Below are 19,284 nucleotides of genomic sequence, written 5' to 3' on the forward strand. Positions count from 1 at the left end.
CTACTTGTTTGTTCTTGTGTCGCTTTTATACTCTCCTTCATGCACGCATTCAGGCAACCAGGTTCTTCCAGCACAAATGCTTACGAAAAGTGAATTTGAAGAGTGCATCTGTAAATATAAAAATCCACATTTTCAAGGGGTATATGCTACACATGACAGGGGTATTTGCATGCTCATCCATTTCAGGATCAGAAATAAATTCTCAGGACTTAGGTACTTACAACTTAACACTATTTGAATAGCAAATACCAGTTTTTGAATGCACACAGGGAACATTTGTGATTGATATGTAGCATTAAAAACAGTACACAAGGAAAACAATGAGGCAAGCCTCTTCAAGCAGTGAATGCACTTGAACACATCAGGACCCACTCATGCATATTCAATTAGGGGGAAGAAAGGTAAATCCATTACAGAAATTGCCTGTGCAGATTCTTTGCTTGGTTCCACTTCTCTGAGGTGGGAAGCAGAGTTGGGTGATGAGAAACTCAACATGACCCAGCAGTGTGTGCTCACAGCCCAGAAACCAGCTGTGTGCTGGGCTGCATCAAGAGGAGCGTGACCAGCAGGTCAAGGGCGGTGATCCTACCCCTCTACTCTGCTCTCGTGAGACCCCATCTGCAGTACTGTGTTCAGCTCTGGGGCCCCCAACACAAGAGGGACGTGGACCTGCTCAAGCAAGTCCAGAGGAGGCCACAAAGATGCTCAGAGGACTGGAGCACCTCTCCTATGGAGACACACTGAGAGTTGGGCTTGTTCAGTCTGGAGAAGGGAAGGCTTTAGGGAAACATTTGAGCAGCTTCCAGTACCTAAAGGGGGCCTAAAGGAAAGCTACAGAGGGGCCTTTTACAGGAGCATGTAGTGACAGGTCAAGGGGGGATGGCTTTAAAGTGACAGAGAGTAGATTTAGATTATATATTAGGAAGAAATTCTTCCCTGTGGGAGCGGTGAGACAGTGGCAAAAGTTGCCCAGAGAAGCTGTGGCTGCCCCATCCCTGGCAGTGTTCAAGGCCAGGTTGGATGGGCCAGGTTGGATGGGGCTTGGAGCAACCTGGTCTAGTGGAAGGTGTCCCTGCCCATGGCAAGTGTTGGAACCAGGTGGCTTTCAAGGTCCCTTCCAGTCCAAACCATCTTATGATTCTATACACACAGCCTGAAGCAGGGCCGTGATGTTAGACCTGGTGGAGCTGCACAGGAGATTGGAGCCAGCAGCAGCAGCTTCCCCATTTCAGAGCCTGCAGGAGGGTGCAGTGCTTGCCTCTGTGATGTTTTAATGATGGGCTTGGTAAGACCCATCAGTATGGAGAGCATAAAGGCACTAGGCCTAAGAGCTAAGGACCAGAGTAAGAGCTACTGAAATCCCCCAATGAAGAAAGAAGGTTATAAGGAATGAAAAATCCTGCCAAAAACTTAAAGCAGACAAAAACCTCAGATCTAGCCGAGTCTGAGCAAGGAGCCTCTGTGTGGGTGTCAGGACCTGTCAAAAACAAAATAAGGAAGCGGATGTAAGAAGCAACAATCCAATCTATTCTGATTCACTTTTATTTATATACCACTGACGGAAAGCCCTCCAAATGCTTGCTGCTGCTTGGGTAAAAATCCAATTCAATGCCTTTATCAAATTCAGAGAATGCAAGAAGTGATGGCAGACTGACACAGCCCCTTCCTGTGTTCCCTTCCCAGCCACCCTGAGGAAGAAGAGCCAGCAGGTTGGATAACCCACCATTAAAAGGCAAAAAGAGAGCTAACATGGAGAAAGGAGAAGCAGTGAACCTCAAGCCAGGCAGGCAGAGAGGCGATGGAGCAGCATGTGTACAGTGAGCTGCACATGAGAAGTGATACGGTAGCACTGGATTGGAGAAAGAATTGGAAAGACTCTGGTAGTGGGTGAGAGGCTGTAAATCACAGTAACTTTGTCATATATCAAATGTTTTTCCTGTGAAGGCAAGAACTATCTATCCAGGCACGAGTGGTTGCAAACAACACTGCAGAAAGGGTCTGGAGGCAAATCAGTAGAGCAGCTGCTGAATACAGTGTTCAATTCAACCACAGAAGCACTAGCCTCTGGCTGGTTGCATGTCTCAGCACATGCTACTGGCTGGTGGAGATCAGGCAGAAAGAAATGGACACCATCTCTTCTCTCTCCAGAACGAAGTTCACTGGCTACATTTCGTAACCTCTCACTGGCTCATTTTCAGTGGTCACGAGGACAGGACCCTTTTGCTTAAGCAGGGACTGCGCTCAGGGGAGCCGACTGGCACCACTGGCCACCAAGCTCACCCTGCTACTGCTTTGTACTGGCAAGTCCCAGCCAACAATAACAAAATCACACAGAGTATGTTTCTCCCTTAATGAAAGCATCACTAATCCCCACTGTTGCCCAGGTACAGGAAGGTTGATACAGAGGCCAGTCAGGAAGACAAGATTTTCCAAAGGGTGCAAAAAGCAGAGCCTTGTGGTGTGCCAGGTCATGCATGACAGCATGGCAGAGGCTTTGCAGTTAGGAAACGTGCTAACTACTGGTTTGGAAAATGCCCCCTGGTTTCCCTAGAGCAATTGTTCAAGTCAATTCCAGCAGGAATCACAAGTTGGGAGGGGGGAGCTGAAGAGAGGTGCTGTGTATGCATGGTGGCAGTGCCACTTTCAGTCACTTGTTCTGCTGTGGCAAGATAGTGACCTGGATCCTCCCACCCCCCAGTCAGACCTGCTTTTGCTCTTGGCCCATTGAATAAATAAAGCCAGATGTTTCCACCAGTCTTCTTGCAGGCTGTGGAGAGGCTTTGCACGCTCTGCTTTGCTCTTAGCTGCCTGCAGAATCCCCTGTCTGAACAACTGGCTGATCCAGAGCTGCTCAGGGCACATCACATTTTCTGTGCTTTTGCACACCACTCTCTGGCTAACTGTCTAGAGCGCTTAGTCTGCCTGTTAGCTTTTCCATCACCACAGTATTCATGTGCTTCCACTCTGCCCAGAATCCAGAACTCTTTTTTTCATGTAGGCTCATTTCAATTATCTATAGATAAACTGATCACTCATCTGTTGTGTTGCAGCCACAAATTCATGTGCAAAAGCCAACCCTTTTAGATAGACATTATGTTTGAGCTCATTTTCGCTTTTTTGAAACTGCATTTTCCTACCACAGTGCTTTTTCTCAAGTAAAAAAAAAAGCAAACTAACAATCCCAACCTTCAAAACGTTAAATTAATTTGCTCTTTCTCTTGCTGCAGTAGCTTTTACTGAGCAAAGTCACCTTGGGCAAGTAATTAAAGCCTCACTTTCCTCACTAGAAAAATGGAAACAATAATATTTTCCCATCTTTGATATCTTTAGGATGGAAAATGTTGCTACTTATTATTTATTACAATGTTTTACACTAAAATTTAATAACATAAAACTCAGAACCTGAAGAGAAAATGTAAAAATGAAGGTGAGGAGCATACAAAGTGCTGCTGTGGTTGTGTGTTCTGAAGATGCTGGAAATACTTCATAGTCTGTTGAATAGTGTTTGTCAAACATTCAGGCAGAACTGGCTGAGTTGCTTTTCCACCCTCAGGACAGGGCCAGAAAACAGATCAGATTTTACTCCAGAGAGCCCTCTTGTTTAGCAGTTTTTCACATCCAAGGAATGTTTTGCTATTCCAGTTGGACATAGGGTTCATCTCACCTAACATTTAGGAGTGTTTGGAACTCAGGTTTTGCTTCAGGTCTGATGCTGATGTTTTGCTTGTAGCATTGCCTTGGAAGAACAGGCAGGATCCTTGTCCTCCTTAAATACCTGTCCCTTGTTCTGTGTCTGGTGACAATGAGCACCTCCTCTGAATGCATGCTAGCCATCAGTATATGCTTACACAATGTTGAATGTAGACATAACTAAACCATGTTCTGCCATTTGGGAGACAAAAGTAATATGCTATGTACTGTATGCAGCATAAGCACAGTACCTGAGTGATGGATGCAAGACTGAGAGGCTGCTGCTCCTTGCCTCATATAAATTATCCTGAAGGATCCCTTCCTTCGCCGTTGACTTCATCAGGTTGGACAGGGCCTTAAGCAACTTGGTCTACTGGAGGGTGTCCCTGCCCATAGCAGGGGGTTGGAACTAGATGGTCTTTAAGGTCCCTTCCAACCCAAACCATTCTGTAATGCAGTGATTCTGTAATCTGTCCCTTTTTGCCTTCTCTGCCACTCTTGTCAAATTCCCCTCCTCAACCCCTTCTGGTTCTACCTTTTCTTCCCTATCATCCAAGCCTTCTCCTCAGCCCTGGAATCACAGCTTTAAGCATCACTCACCAGCATCACATAACTTACTCTTCATGAGTGCCAAAGCCCTTCTGACATCCTGTGCCTGCAATGCGTGTCAGACTGTAAGTTCTCCAGGGCACAGTGTGCTGCAATGTTTCATGCAGGGCTTGGGCTGTGGCTGCTTCTCAGGCAGTGCTGGAAAAAAACACACATGATTAACAATAACAATGCAACTTCTTTAGTGCACACATGAGTATCAAATAACCTGTATGTTACTATAATAGGTTAAAATGGTACCGTTTTTTAAAGCTGCACTGGACACGTCTCGTATTGATGCCCCTTGAAGCAGGCTGTAAGGAAGGGCTGGACTGCAAAGGTCTCCGTCCTAAGTGTTGCTGGGAAGACTTTTAGCTACAAATTCCAAAATGTCATTCTTAGCATTGCATCCACACAAATTTGTGTACTCTCAGTAAGTGCCTTTGTTCGAGAAAAAAAGAAAACAAAGTACATATATGAAATAATGGTAATCTGAGGAGAAAAAAGGTAGCAAAGAAATAGACAAGAGTAGAAACTCCCTGGCATGGAGCACAGATGAGGACAGTGATTCCCACACATTCTTTTATTCTGTGTCTCCTTTCCACATCCCCCCAGCACCCCCAGCACTGTGAGTCCTGAGCAGGGCTGACCTCACTGACATGTGATATCTGAGGAGAGCACAGCACATAGCAGTAGGGCTGCAGGCTAATGCTTTTATTTTTGTAACCGTGTATTCCTAGGAGCATGGTAACAAGAGTTAGGGATCAAATCCATGCTTCTTGCATAAGTGAACAGAGTATTCCTGCTGGTCTACCTGGCAAGAGATCAAACATCCTATACCAGGCCTTTAAAAAAAAAACATAAAGGGAGAAATACGAAGAACAGCCATAGTCATAAGAGAAAAGAAACAAGTATTCTAAGGCATTCACTTAATCATGCTACTAACAGGCACAGATTACTTGTTTAATTTTAAAGTCAACACATACAAACCTCACAGAATCTGCAGCACTCTCAGACACCCTGCTATTTGCCATGCAGTCCCAGTTACCATTGCATATCCAACCCAAAAGTCAGCTATCTAAACGTTCTCCACCTTGTTTCAGACATGAACCTCATTGCTGGCCATTCTTCTATTGCTGTGATGAAGTTTGGAGTTGTCACAAACTGACTAATCCCCTTTGGTGACATGAAGAAGACATTAAGGATCCAAGGATCCTTCAGCCAGGGATGAATACAACTACCGGATACCATCTTATTAAGTTGTGATCATCATTCTCTTGGTTCTGAGCACCTTAAATCATAGAACAGTTTGGGTTGGAAGGGACCTTAAGATCATCTAGTTCCAAACCCCTGCCATGGGCAGGGACAACTTCCACTAGACTGGGTTGCTCCAATCCCCATCCAATCTGGCCTTGAACACTCACTGCCAGGGATGGGGCAGACACAGCTTCTCTGGGCAAACGGCTCCAGCGCCTCACCACCCTCACAGTACAGAACTTCCTTACATCTAACTGAACTTTCCCTGTTTAAGTTTTAACCCATTACCCATTAAGTTTCTTTAGAGTAATGTGGGTGCTAAATATTAGACCTTGTTTCCAGGTTGCTTTTGGGGTTTTTTGCCATTCTGAAAGAAAGAAATGTCAGCATTCTGATGAAAATCCACTGCATTCTCTGCATGACTTTGGACGTGCCTTTTTTTTTTTTTCCTAATCTTCTGGACTTTTAATTCCTAATAGAAAAAATAATTTTCAAGAACATTACTTCCTTTTTTTTTTTTTTTAAATGGCTCTTTTAAAAATTCATATTTTTCAAATCACGTCTATTTAATCCAGGAACTCTTAATAGTATTTTATCTGTTTCCTACATTAGCTTCAGTATGTTTAAATGCACATTTAATGCTTTGAGACAGAAGTCATTGCTGGACACAAATTAGGGGATTTCTGAATGTATTTGGAAAGTTAATAAAAAGCGAAGCATGAAACGAGATGGAACACAACTTTACATTAAAGATTAGAGTGAAATATAACTGAAGAGAGAAAGATGTTCTATTAAAAGCCTACTGAAAATATTAATGTGTATTAAGAACCTACTGACAAATGTTTGCCTACTAGTGACAGCAGGACACTCAATACGTTTTAGGACAGAATGTTTCCAAACAGAATAATGAGGGTGAAATTTCAAAAAAACCCAAAAACATCAACCACCCCACAAAAAAAAAAAAAAAACCAAAAATTGAATTTTTCATGAAATAATTCGTTTCAATTATTGTCACCATCAATTAGGACTCAGTCCTGCACCATGTAATCGTACTTTTGACATTGCCCTCTAGAAACATATTTCAGAAAATGATGTAATACGTGGTAAAGAAAAACGTGCACCGAAAAAATTCCTTTAATAAAAGCTTATTCCTGCAGAGTTAGTTTCAAGCTTGAAACAATTTTTCATCTTTTCAAATCTAAACCCTAAATAACAGAAATCAATATTCCCTGAGACTTACCCCTGTGAGAAGAAGTTTATCTGAACTCTTTGCTGCTAATGGCAAGCTCCTCTTTTAGGATTTAAGGGGGTGTTCAAATAGCTGGGTTGTGTGGATAATTGGTTATTTGATTCAGTTGTTGAACCAAAAAATGAAACCCTGCTTCTTTCCAAAGTCAACCTCAAATCACAGATTTTATTGCATTTGGTAAATAATTTAAAATCCATAGTTTTAGGGTAAAAAAATAAACTATTTGTTTGTTTGGGACCAAATTTAGTTCTGCCATTCTTTTTCCAGGTATATACAATAAACCCAAACAACTGGATTAATAAAAGAGCTCATGTGTCACCTTCAGAGATGTTTTTCCAATTTCTACCCAATTGCAAATCTAGCAAAAACTTGAAATTCTTATGTGAAATATTTTCTTCCTGAATGAGCAGTGAAATACATGCTAAACATTTCCAGTGATGTTATTACTCTTGCATTTCAATCTTTCAAATGCTTTCTATTGCTGTTAAGTATTCACATGAAGTCATTTCATTTCAAAGCTTACCATATCAGAATGCCTCTGTGCTGCAGGCCAAATTTCCTGGTGGTCCTTAAAATTATGCCATATTAACAGCCTTGTAATAACTGTATACCAAGGTGCCATGTTAATTTCACAAGATTTTTCTCTAGAAGCATGAATTTATTTTGCATCTGTATTGCATCGTCAGGTCCCTACTTATTTCTATTTCTAAGACCTACAGATACAATCTTTCTTTTCATTTACAAAGCAGTAGGATATATCTCCCACTTCAGCTTTTAATTCCCCCCTCCATTTTAGAGAGATATGAACAGGCAGAAATAATACTGTGTGCAACACAACATCCATTTTAACAGTATCTTTGTCATTGTTTCATAATGAAACCACTGCATTCATTTAATAAATATTTCTACTAGTACTTCTATGTGCTAGCTAAACTGCATTGCTCATTCTTTTAAAAATGGTAAAGTTAAGCATCAATAAATAACTACTCCAGGTTTTCTTTTTTTCCCTGTTCTTGGGAGAAGGGCTTAGGAAAAACCTACCCTCAAGACTTACAAGTCTGGGGAGTTTCATACAAACTGGGGAGCATGGAAGGGGAGTGCACCTTGCTCCAATGGTAAAGCCTCTTTCCTGAGAAACAGGTTGCATTTGTGCACCCCTGTGGCATGTGCCATCATTCAGTCATGGTCCATGTGAGCGTCCTGACCCCAGGAGCTGCTGAACAGGATGGCAGATGGGTGATGGTGTAGGACTTCCCTCTGTCCTCGCCACCTTATGACCTCATCCAGGACATCCAAAAAATTTGTTTAAAATTACATGGAAAAGAAGCATTTTGGCATTCCTATGAAGTTCTCCTCATTGTTTTAGATGTCCAAAATGTTCAGTGAGTACATCTCAAATTCACAAATAATTTTGCATTGACTGAATATTTCTATTAGAAAATAAACAGTTTATGACCAACAATTCACTACATCTATTTCAACATGGCACATCCACTAACATGAGCCAGGAACCAAGAATTTTGATAAGGAAGACAGGACCACAGTCAAGCTCCTAACCTCTCAGCTCAGGCTGAGCTTCAATAACAACGAAAGACATGTTCTCAGATCTATACGAATCATGAATATGTCCTTGAATTTCCCACTGAATGCAGGGAATCAGGGTTGAGCCCAGAAATCCTCTAAGTTTGTTCAAGGGAGCCTATCTATGTTTGTCTAAGTATTTTGCTGCTGGGCAAAGGTGCTGAGCTGGATTGCTAAAAACAAGCTGCATCTCCTCTGAAGGGTGAGACAGCACAGATCTCCTCTGCCTGCAAAGCCTTGGGGTACTCCTGCCTTTACAGTGGGCAGTTGTGGATATGACGTGTACGGTGCAGGGGACTTACAGACTTGACCTTTCTTTCCAGCATGCAGGGAAGTAGCCTAAGCACAGAGATGGCCAGGGCAGGTAAGTCAAACAGCATTAGAGGCAAGAAGCTGGCTTGTAAAGAAAAAAAGAGTCAAAAGAACTCAGGACCATCACAAAACAACTGCTGTGGATGGGAAGGAATACCTGAAAGGATCCAAATATATAAACATAAAGGAAGAGGAGGTTTGTTTTTTTTTTTTTTTGGGGGGGGGGTTATCTCAAAATGAGTAAGTACAACTTATCAGAAAACAAATGAAAATATAAACCAGCTACAAGAATATTCCTTAAAATTCAAACTGGCCTGGCAGTGATGGCACTAGCTCCAGTGGGGAGTAGGGCAGCACTTACCTCTTATTATGCTTACTGGTATTTACAGTTATTGAGAGCTTCTGGTTTTATTTTGGGCCTATAGTAATACAAATGGTGGCACAATACTCCACCTTGTCTCTGTCACTGTAAAGTACTTCATATCCTCCAGAGGGACCTTGACACGCTTGTGAGGTGGGCTGATGCCAACCTTATGAAGTTCAACCACGACAAGTGCAAGGTCCTACACCTGGGTCGGAGCAATCCCAGGCACAGCTACAGACTGGGCAGAGAAGAGATTCAGAGCGGCCCCGTGGGGAAGGACTTGGGGGTGTTGGTCGATGAGAAACTTAACATGAGCCAGCTTCAGTGTGCGCTCGCAGCCCAGAAAGCCAACCGTATCCTGGGCTGCATCAAAAGGAGCGTGACCAGCAGGTCGAAGGAGGTGATCCTGCCCCTCTACTCTGCTCTTGTGAGACCTCACCTGGAGTATTGTGTGCAGTTCTGGTGTCCTCAACATAAAAAGGACATGGAACTGCTGGAACAAGTCCAGAGGAGGGCCACGAGGATGATCAGGGGACTGGAGCACCTCCCGTATGAAGAGAGGCTGAGGAAGTTGGGGCTGTTCAGCCTGGAGAAGAGAAGGCTGCGTGGAGACTTCATAGCAGCCTTCCAGTATCTGAAGGGGGCCTACAAGGATGCTGGGGAGCGACTCTTCATTAGGGACTGTAGTGATAGGACAAGGGGTAATGGGTTCAAACTTCAACAGGGGAAATTTAGATTGGATATAAGAAGTTCTTTCCTGTTAGGGTGGTGAGGCACTGGAATGGGCTGCCCATGGAAGTTGTGAATGCTCCATCCCTGGCGGTGCATCCCTGGATGTGTTCAAGGCCAGGTTGGACAGAGCCTTGGGTGACATGGTTTAGTGGGAGGTGTCCCTGCCCATGGCATGGGGTTGGAAACAGATGATCTTAAGGTCCCTTCCAGTCATAACTATTCTATGATTCACCACTGCCCCAGAACCACTAGAAAAGCAATGTAGATGTTACACAGAAGGGAAGGGAACACAAAAATATAATGCCAAAACCAATACTGTTTCAGTCACATTCAGTATTTTACATGCCTATTTTGTTCAGTTTGATGTAATACTGTTTGTGTCCTGAAAACTATGCTGTGAAACTGCTGCTACAGCCTCAGCCACTCAGTTTCCAGTAGCTAAGGACTATATATCCATCAACTGCATGATGTACTAGTGCCAGGTTTGCATTAAGAAACAACTGCTTTTATTTAGCTCCTCCTGAAAATTAACTTTGGCTCACTTTTTAAACTGACAGGCTTCATCCTGCAACCACCAGAGTGGAAGAATAAATACTGTTATACTCTTCTGTTTTTTCATAATGTCAGCACTCACACCATATCAGCATTATCTGCATCTGAAAGAATGGCAAAAGGAGGTAAATGGAAACTGCAGACTGACGCTCTGACCAGACAGATTTTTATGCTTGGCTTGAACCCACTGATTTCAAAATGAGGCCTCATGCACCTGCTTGCCTGGAGCAGCTTATAGGATTGGGGTCAGAATTGCAGCTACTGGGGAAGCCTCTCCCTCAACTCTGCCTGTAGTTTTTTCTTGTTATCGTCATGCTTATATCATCTTTAGTAGCACTAATGCAGCTTGATCTCTCTAAACTATGTCAGACTAGTAGAAGAGAAAAAAAACCCAACTTGTCTACTCTCTCCTTCTTTGTACTCTCTTTATTTTTATATTCGTTAGGTATGAAGACCTCTGTGAGAGTGCCAGATTCATTCTGGCAGACTTGGCTGCTAATTCCTATCTACTAGGACTGAAGGACATGATTTGAATTTGGGATGTCTATTAATAATCTGTTTCTTATCTTAATAAATATTTGTGATTTGTTTATCTGACACCGATGACATGTTTATTGTAACAAATATGCTTATTGGTCATGATTCACGTTGGTCTCTATTATTTTGGACTGTTTTCATTTTTCCGTAGGCAGCTCATGCTGTTTTATATATTCTGTCACAGTTGGTTGTGTTTTGCCTTTTTGTGCTGATCTCTGTAAAAAACACAGCACAGAAGAAATTAAAACCCACTATTTCCAAAATCATCACTCTACCAAGTACATTCAGCAGTAATTTAAATGTGTATGAAACAAAGCACCAACCTGAACAGATGGGATACTTTTAAACAAATCATAAATTAAGACAGCAGCAAGTAACTCTCTCCTTTAGGATACAGACCTGAAATGAAGACAGAGTCAATGGAAAGACTGGCCTTGTCTTTTGACCATGTCCCAGGTAACTATGTGCTCCTCCACTGTGACATCTTTGGAGAGAGGATTCTGTTTGCTCAAATGGCCTTGACCCAGTACCTGATCACGTACGTGACACTGTCCTTGTTCCTAGTAGCGCTTGGGAAGAGTGTTAGGTAAGGACAGCTGAAGCAAAGATCTGCTCCCTGCCACAGGATGATGCTGAAAATCCAGACAGGATCAAGGTGAGACCAGACAAACTGATGGAAGGGAAAACTACTGAGGTATTCTTTTTTAATGCAAGGGTATCACCTCTGGCTCAGGAAGTCTGGTTGGAAGTGTATTTTGGGAAAGTATCACTTTGTGTTGCTCCCACTGTAATTCTCTTTTCTAGGCATCTGATTTTTGTTATTTATATGCTATTGAAGTCTTACACAGTGAATTTCAACCTGACTTTCAAGTTTTAAGTCTCCCTTTTGACCATATTCAGTATGTCTTTGTAACAAATATCCAGTCACTCTTGTTTACTGAGAAGTGCTTCAGATGCCTCCTCCCTCACGCCTTTGTGCCTCCTTCTGGACATTTACTTCTCTTCCACAACTTCCATATCATTCTTGCCTGCAGACCAAACATCAGTCTTCCCCCTGCCTCAGTTCTGCCCACCACAGTGACTAAGAACCCATGTATGCATCTTCAGTCCCCTGCCCCCTGTTAGTTCTCATCCATCTCCCTGTGTCATGCTTCCAAATTCACCTTGGTTCTTTGCCATGTCTCTCTCCCCCTTTCCAAGGTGAGCGCTGCAGAGAGTGCTGCAGAGGGAAGGAGTAACTGAACTGTCATCCCTGCATGGGATGGAAAGAAAGTGCAGTGCTGCTGTGAGCTTTGGGGATTATTTTTTATTTTCATTTTCTCTATCTTTTAAAACCTAGTGTAGTATTGTTTGAGAAGGTACTTCTGCTCACTATCTGGGAAGGTCTCCTAGGAGGCTTTTACTTGGGCCAATGAAGTAGCCAGAATATCAGTGGAGAATTCCTCTCTGGCCAAGTTAAATATTGTAAAGTTTCAGTTGCTTGTCTTGTCACTAGACTGGCTTCAACTTTTGCCAAAATCCCAAGAGTTGTGAAGAAATTCACATGATAGAATGGCTTGCACCCAGAGCTTAACCTTAAGTTAAGCTAATGCATGCAACACAGAAACGAGACCCATGATCTGCCACTATTTGACCTATCTCCTACTCTTTATATCTGGGCTTCCCAAAACAGTAATCTGTTCCGTCCTTTGCAAGAGGCTGTGCACACAGAGGCTCTGGCATATGACATCAATTGCAGCAGTGTGGATGGTGGTAGCTGCCCGAAGCAATTCTGCCGTGTCCCTCAGAGTCTGGAGCAACTTCTATTGGTTTTGAGTCACAGGATCCTTCTGGTCTCTTTGTCTGCTCCTTGAAATTCTTTCAGACACCAAAATAGAATCTATCACAAGTGAGCATGTCTGAGCTCAAGGGATCCTGTCTGTAAGCAGATTTGAAGGCAAAGGTTAACCTGAGCAGAAGCCTGACACCCAAAATAATGAGCAACAAGAGACAGGAACACATCTGAGCAGCAACGTCTTCATCAGATATCTGACCTGCCTGTAGCTGGACCATAGTGTGTATCAGCAAGTCTGAAGGATTACCTCAAAAACAAGGAAAAAAAAAAAAAGAAAAAAGACTCAAGTTATAATAAAACTGCATAATTTAAAGAGTTCAGTCTGTTTAGCTTGCTAAAAATAATAGCATCAGGTGAGCTGATCAGTCTTCTCCAAGGAGAGAAGGGCTTTAGGACTAAAGAGCTTTTTACTCTAGTGGAGAACGGCATATTCACTTCTGGAAAGTAAAAAGGATAAATTCAAATCAGAAAAATATTGCAGCTTGTCAACAATGTCAGATTAACTATAGTGACACAATATCAAGGAACAAGACAAATTCTCTACCTTTTACTGTCTTCACAGTAGTACCAAAGGCATTTCCAGAGATAGGTTTTTATTAAACTCATGTTCCAAGCTGCATGAGATTATAGGGTATGTAGCACATCAGGCCAGATGCTTTATTGATTTGTCCTGGCCTTAATTTCCCTGAGAAGTCAGCATCTGCTCACCCCTTTTGCGTAACAGGAGCACAGACTAGACAAGCCTTGCTTTCAAGGTGAAACAGGACGCCACTGAGGGCCTGTAATCAGAAAGTGCTTGCTCTGTTTCAGATGGGCATTGAGTAAAGGCAAGAGGAGTCCTCTGGTATGTTCATCCTCAGTCCTGCTCCTCAAAGCCAGACTATGCTCTACAGCCATACTGTCTTTAAACAGAAATCTGCAACAAGGTGAACACTCCCTCATACTGGGGCTGCTGAACTGTTAGTTCATACTAATATCACAAAATCAGAAGCAAAGAGAAAGTATCTAATTTGATAAATCAAACAAAGAGCTGAGATGTGACAAATACTTCAGCTTCTTTCAATTTTTATCATTTTTCCCCTGGAATGCAGCTGACAAATATTTTAAACAGCTGCCCATCAGAATGGTATATTGTAGCCTTAGTGGAAATGTATATTGTTCATGCATGGTTTTTGCTTTCTTGACAGCATTTCATCTCCGCCATTGCAGGAAAACCTTCTAGTTGGAGTTTAGACTTAATATTATTCCATTTCTTCTTCTTTTTTTTTTTTTTTCTGTGTATCTTATGCAAGGTCAGATCACACAAACCTGTCCTGTCTGAAAATCTCAATGTAATTTAGTGGGACTAGTCAGGTAACCTTTGGAGAACTGAGTTCATATTCCCTTTTTTCATTTTACTGCAGTATTTACAAAAGACTGAACAACTGTCAGTTCAAACAAAAACCCGACTGACTCTGACGAAAATGTCCCTGTGCAGCATTTGCTCCCCAGAATTAATCAATTAAGTGGTCAAAGCTTATTTTCTTTCATGAAAAAGACAGGAGATAATATAACATTTAGCAACATTAAAAGGGAAGGTGCATTCTAAAGAGCAGGTTGATTCCTTTTAATTTGCAGTAAATAATGCAAGGCTGCAATAGCACAGTTCAGACACAGTCAAGATTTGAAAATGTGTCAAAATTACACATCAGCTAAGGCTACAATACTGAGCTTGTTCCTATTTCCTGATGAGCAGCTGATTTAAAACAGTTATCCATCATCTTAGATGTAGGCAGCTAAGAGAGGAAAAAAACCCCAACCAAACATTGAAACTGCATCTCAGCTCTTTATGTTTGATTTATAGAACAAGGTATTTTCTTTTTGATTTTGATTTTGTGATATCAGTATGAATTAACAATTCAACAGCCCCAATACAAGAGAAAACATTCACTTTAGTTTAGACCATACCACCTTGCTTTTAAATGCTGGACAGATGCAAAAGATGCCAGAGGACTCCTCTTGCCTTTACTCAATGCTCATCTGAAGCAGAGCCCCTGCCTTTACTCAGTGCTCATCTTAAGCACCAGAAGTACTGCTGTTGAATCCAATGCTTTCTGATTACAGGCACTCAGTGGCACACCATGAGATTGTGGGCAACAAACTTTGATTGGTCTTAGCCTCATTTTATCTATCTGTTTTACAGGTGTAAGCAGACAATGACTTGGCTTAGACTCAAGATAGTGAAACATCTCTCATTGGTCTGAATAGTTTTGGATGAGGCCTTAAGTGAAAGAAGCCCAAGTGAAAGAAGCATTCAGGAGATGCAGATTTCCCCCCCCCCAGCCATGAATTATGCATGAGTACATTGTGATTGTCTTGATTCTATCCTCTGTTTTGAGATTATTCATCTAATTCCTGCAGATTTTTTTTTGTCTGTAGGCTGTTTGCAAGCAGTTCTAAGAGTCTCTACTCAAGCAGCTGCAAACCTCCAGGTAGGTCTGAAAATGCCCTGGCTTCCCCCTGAAATCAGAATAGAAGGCGGCAACGCAAGACCATTATACTTGCATCTCTTCCTTCCCATCTTTAATTCTGTCTTCTTTACATGATTCATGTTAGCTTCCTTGTGTTTACTTCTTGAACTGAATGAGAACGGAACTGGTTGGAAACAAACACTGGCTATGGCGATTTCACTCAAGATTCTGCCATAGTTTTGAGAGAGCCAGGGAAAAGGGGAGAAAACATTAGGTTAATTAAAGTGGGTTGGCCAACATTAAATCTGCTTTTCCTTGAATACTAAGGCCCTGACCTTGAACACACAATCTTTGTTGTATTCAGGTGTGCTTAGACAATTCTCCTTCTCCTAAAAGAAACAGAAATACATATCTTACAGAAGTATAAAATACCTTACTGTAAATTCATAAGCTAATGATAAAAAAACCATAAAGCCATAGCTGGGAACCTAAGCTATATGCCCTGCATCTCCAAAGGTAGCACTTTGGATACTGAATTACAAGGGGAAAGTTGTTACCTTGCAAGGCCTGGGTGTGGAAGATGGAGGAAAACAGAATGAAATGCAAAAAATGGGGAGAAGACTGCCTTCGTTTGCTGCGAGTTTGCTTACTCCCACCCAGAAGGACATAGAGTGTAACTGAGAGGAGGGAAATGCCTGGAACAGAATTTCAAATGGAAAAGCACAGGGAAGTCTCTACCTGTCAAAAAGGCTGGAGTGATTTGTTTGCGTCAAGTTTCAGTGAGCTGTTGCAAATTAAAGTGGGATTAGGACCTCTCAGATGTTGCAAGAACACGCTGCAGTGAAAATTTGTCTTCAGATGAAACAACTGAAGATGTTACTACCTTCTCTTTTATGTATGCTTCTTGGTACACCCTTATTTATAGATTCACTCTACTCTGACTGAATAGCTAAATAAATATAAAATCAGATCATGTAGTATTAGACCTTTCCATTAAATCCTGGGGCTTGATTCATTTGCATTTTATTTTGTGTTTATAATGCATGCTTATTTTAATTACTACTGCTGCACTTTATTTGTAATTGTCTGTGCAATACCCAAGCACCTTGCTAAGTGGATAACGGAAGCACTTTATTCCATAACAACATAATTAATCCATTATTATTCATTATTACTTTTTTTCTGGAATGGACCGAAAAGAATCAGGACTTTGAAAAATACAATACCAACAAATTATCTGTGGCAAAAATAATCTTCACCATTGTTTCCCTCTAGACATTATCTCTCCTGAAGAGAGAGGCAGCAGCATTTAGTGACCTGAAAATCAGGTTAAATGCTAAAGTTGCTTGCAATCAAGGATCTGTCCCCAGTCCAGGCCTCCTGCATGGCCTTGGACAAGTCATTCAACCACTCTATGTCCTTATTTCCCTTTCCAACAGCTACAATCCTACCATTCACTTTCTATGGAACAGTAACTCTTACTACACTAATGTGCAGAGCTTTGCAAGTGACGTATGTTAGGTATTGTGGTGGCATGATCAAAGGCACACAGTGATGGCTGGGTAAAAGAGGAGGCATTTCATAGCTATGCAGGATTCTTGCTTACCAAGTGAAAGAACACATTCAGTTTCTTCTGACAACCTTGCAACTCCTCCTGAATGAATACCCCATCTTCACTGAATTTTCTTATTACAGAGGATTATGCAACTCTTATCTCTTGAAGTTTTTTAAGAATATCCCCGCACAGTCTTTCGTGTCTGGCACAAAAGCATTCTGCTGCATTTTCCTTTGGCATATGCCCTCTGTAGAAACCTGAAAGGTTAGGCATGGTCTTACCATTTTCGACCACCAGTTACTACACACACAGAGAAAACAGGTTTCTTTCTGATTCTCCTAACATGCTTGGTTTTAGCTCACCAATCCATGCCTGTAGGCGTCTGTGTCATTTATGACAAAGATTTATTAGTAGAAACTAGGCTAATGAGGATGAACAAGCAAATTAAAGGTGCACAAACAGTGAACGAATACATCGGGACCACTTCGCACAGTAAAAGTCACATCTTCCAATAGGCATTCAAGCGCCATGACAGAAGACTTCCAAGCTGTTTTGCCCCACCCCCAGTCATCCAAACCGGGATGAGTTCTCTTCTTAGGTAGTAACAACCTGGCTGTATACCTGGATAGGCCAGTACGATGTCTATGACCCTTATTTCTTCATTGCTTGTACCAAGCTGAGCTGCAAAGGGACATGATGTCCAGTGCAAAGACAGAACTCTGCGCAGAGCTTGCCTTAAGAGTTACAACAGCCTCCTCTGTTCTGCAAGATAAACAGTCTTTGCCTGAAGTCTCTCCTAACAAGGACAAGGTAGCTGTGAGTGTGTGTGTACGTGCATATGTGAGCGTACCGACAGCCATTCCTGGTTGTTTCCCATCATGTACTGATGCCAAAAGCACATTACTTGCATTGGTGTCCCTGGACTCTGTTCCTATGAGGCAAGACTGAAGTGATGCTGTTCAGTAACGTCTCTGAAAGGAGACAGCACACCAGCACAATTTCCCAATCACTTTCACACTTCCCCAAATACAGCTCAGGTGTTTTCACCTCCCCTCTCTTTGTGCGTGCCTTTTTTCGCATTCCCCTATAACCACCTCTCCCCTTGCAAAATAATACCAGTTCCTCCTCAGTCATTCCCCTGTCATGAAATGTTAATGACAAACTGGGCAACCAGATGGAGGAAGGTGTCCACTAAAACTTTCCAATAAAATCAGAACTGTGTGTGATATGAATGCTTTTAGTTGTTAGAGTTCACCCCAGGGTCTTTCCCCCCACCCCAGCACACAGGGGACATAAGGCAATATTTCACAATCCTCCAAAGCCATCTCTAAGAACTTGCGAGAGAACTGTGAATAGCAGTTCTTTTTTAGGAGGAGTCTGTGAAGAACTTCTAATCCTGGTGATCCTGTTTGCATCAGTTTACATTGCCAGGGCTATCTGTGAATAGAAGAGCCTGGAAATACACCTTTCAGCTCCTCTGAAATGGAGATTCTCCTTTACATTGCTGGGTTCCTCACTTTAGAAAATCCTTGCTACGGTGCATGTTCTGCTTATCTGAAAAGACAAAACAAGAGTAGTTCTACACTCAAAATCACCTACTTAAAACCTTTTTGTTTGCTTTTTGTTCTGTGACCTGGCACCTTTTGTACACTCAATCAAATCCACTGAAATGCTTTCCTAAACCCAGGTCTGACTGCTTGTCACATATCCTGGATCTTCAGCACCCACAGTGACAGGAGAGGATACCTTTGTGGAAATCAGCAGAATTGTTTGTGGATCTACACAGGAGTTCCGGAAAGTAAGTTATTGCCTTTAGCCAGCTTACTTATTGATAAATGTAATAGGAAGCACACAGACAGTTTCTCAGACCGAAGGCTCTTAAGGCTATGAATGAAGAAGAGTAAGGGAACATGTCAAGAGATTGAGCAAACCAGCAGTCTAACAGCAAAGGCCCTGCCTGTCGCTTGTCTGGTATTATTACATCCCCAGCTTCACAACCCCCAGCAAACCTCACACCAAGTCCTAGCTTTCTTCTGAAGAGCCTAAAGGACAACTGAGACTCAAAAGAACAACAAACTTTTAACATCCATTTTCCTTGATACTTCCTCCTTCCCTTGGGTTCAGATTGGCCTTTTGCATGCTAACAAGGGAAGTGATAGAAACAGGACCGTTATCAACAGTGCAGTCAAACCCAGCCACAGTTATTCAAGTCACTTTGCGAAAAGAAAATAAAGGGTCACCAAGTCACCCCGGAAAACCTAGTCCAGGGAGAAGAGAGGCTGCGAAGGGCACGCAGAGGGGCACTACCCGCCTGCTCCCTCCCGAGGGCTCCCCTCACACCACTGAGCGCGGCGATAGCACCCAGACACGGCCGGAGGGGCGCCCGCCCTGTCGGTGAGGGACGAAAGGGACGGAAGGGACGAGGCAGCGGGGCACCGCCACTCGAGTTTTACCTCAGAAACAAGGGCCCCAGCACCGCGATCGGGACCGGGACCGGCACCGGGACCGGCACCGGGACCCTCTCGCTCCCTGCCAGTGCCCCTCGCGCGCCTGCGCGGCCCGGCCGGGGAGCGGCGGAGCCTC

The 19,284-nt window shown here is 42.6% G+C and overlaps 1 long non-coding RNA gene across 1 annotated transcript; it reads right to left on the reverse strand.

Annotated features, from left to right (window-relative positions):
* Positions 1-1,268: 1,268 nt before the first annotated feature.
* On the reverse strand, positions 1,269-19,255 carry LOC136015823 (uncharacterized). The gene is made up of 4 exons (XR_010613368.1): positions 19,155-19,255; positions 4,540-4,719; positions 4,291-4,437; positions 1,269-1,477 (listed from the first exon to the last, which is right to left on the reverse strand). It is a non-coding gene; the product is annotated as an uncharacterized LOC136015823 (long non-coding RNA).
* Positions 19,256-19,284: the final 29 nt, after the last annotated feature.

Source organism: Lathamus discolor, chromosome 1 (genome assembly GCF_037157495.1).
Source record: "Lathamus discolor isolate bLatDis1 chromosome 1, bLatDis1.hap1, whole genome shotgun sequence".
Taxonomy (NCBI): Eukaryota; Metazoa; Chordata; class Aves; order Psittaciformes; family Psittacidae; genus Lathamus; species Lathamus discolor.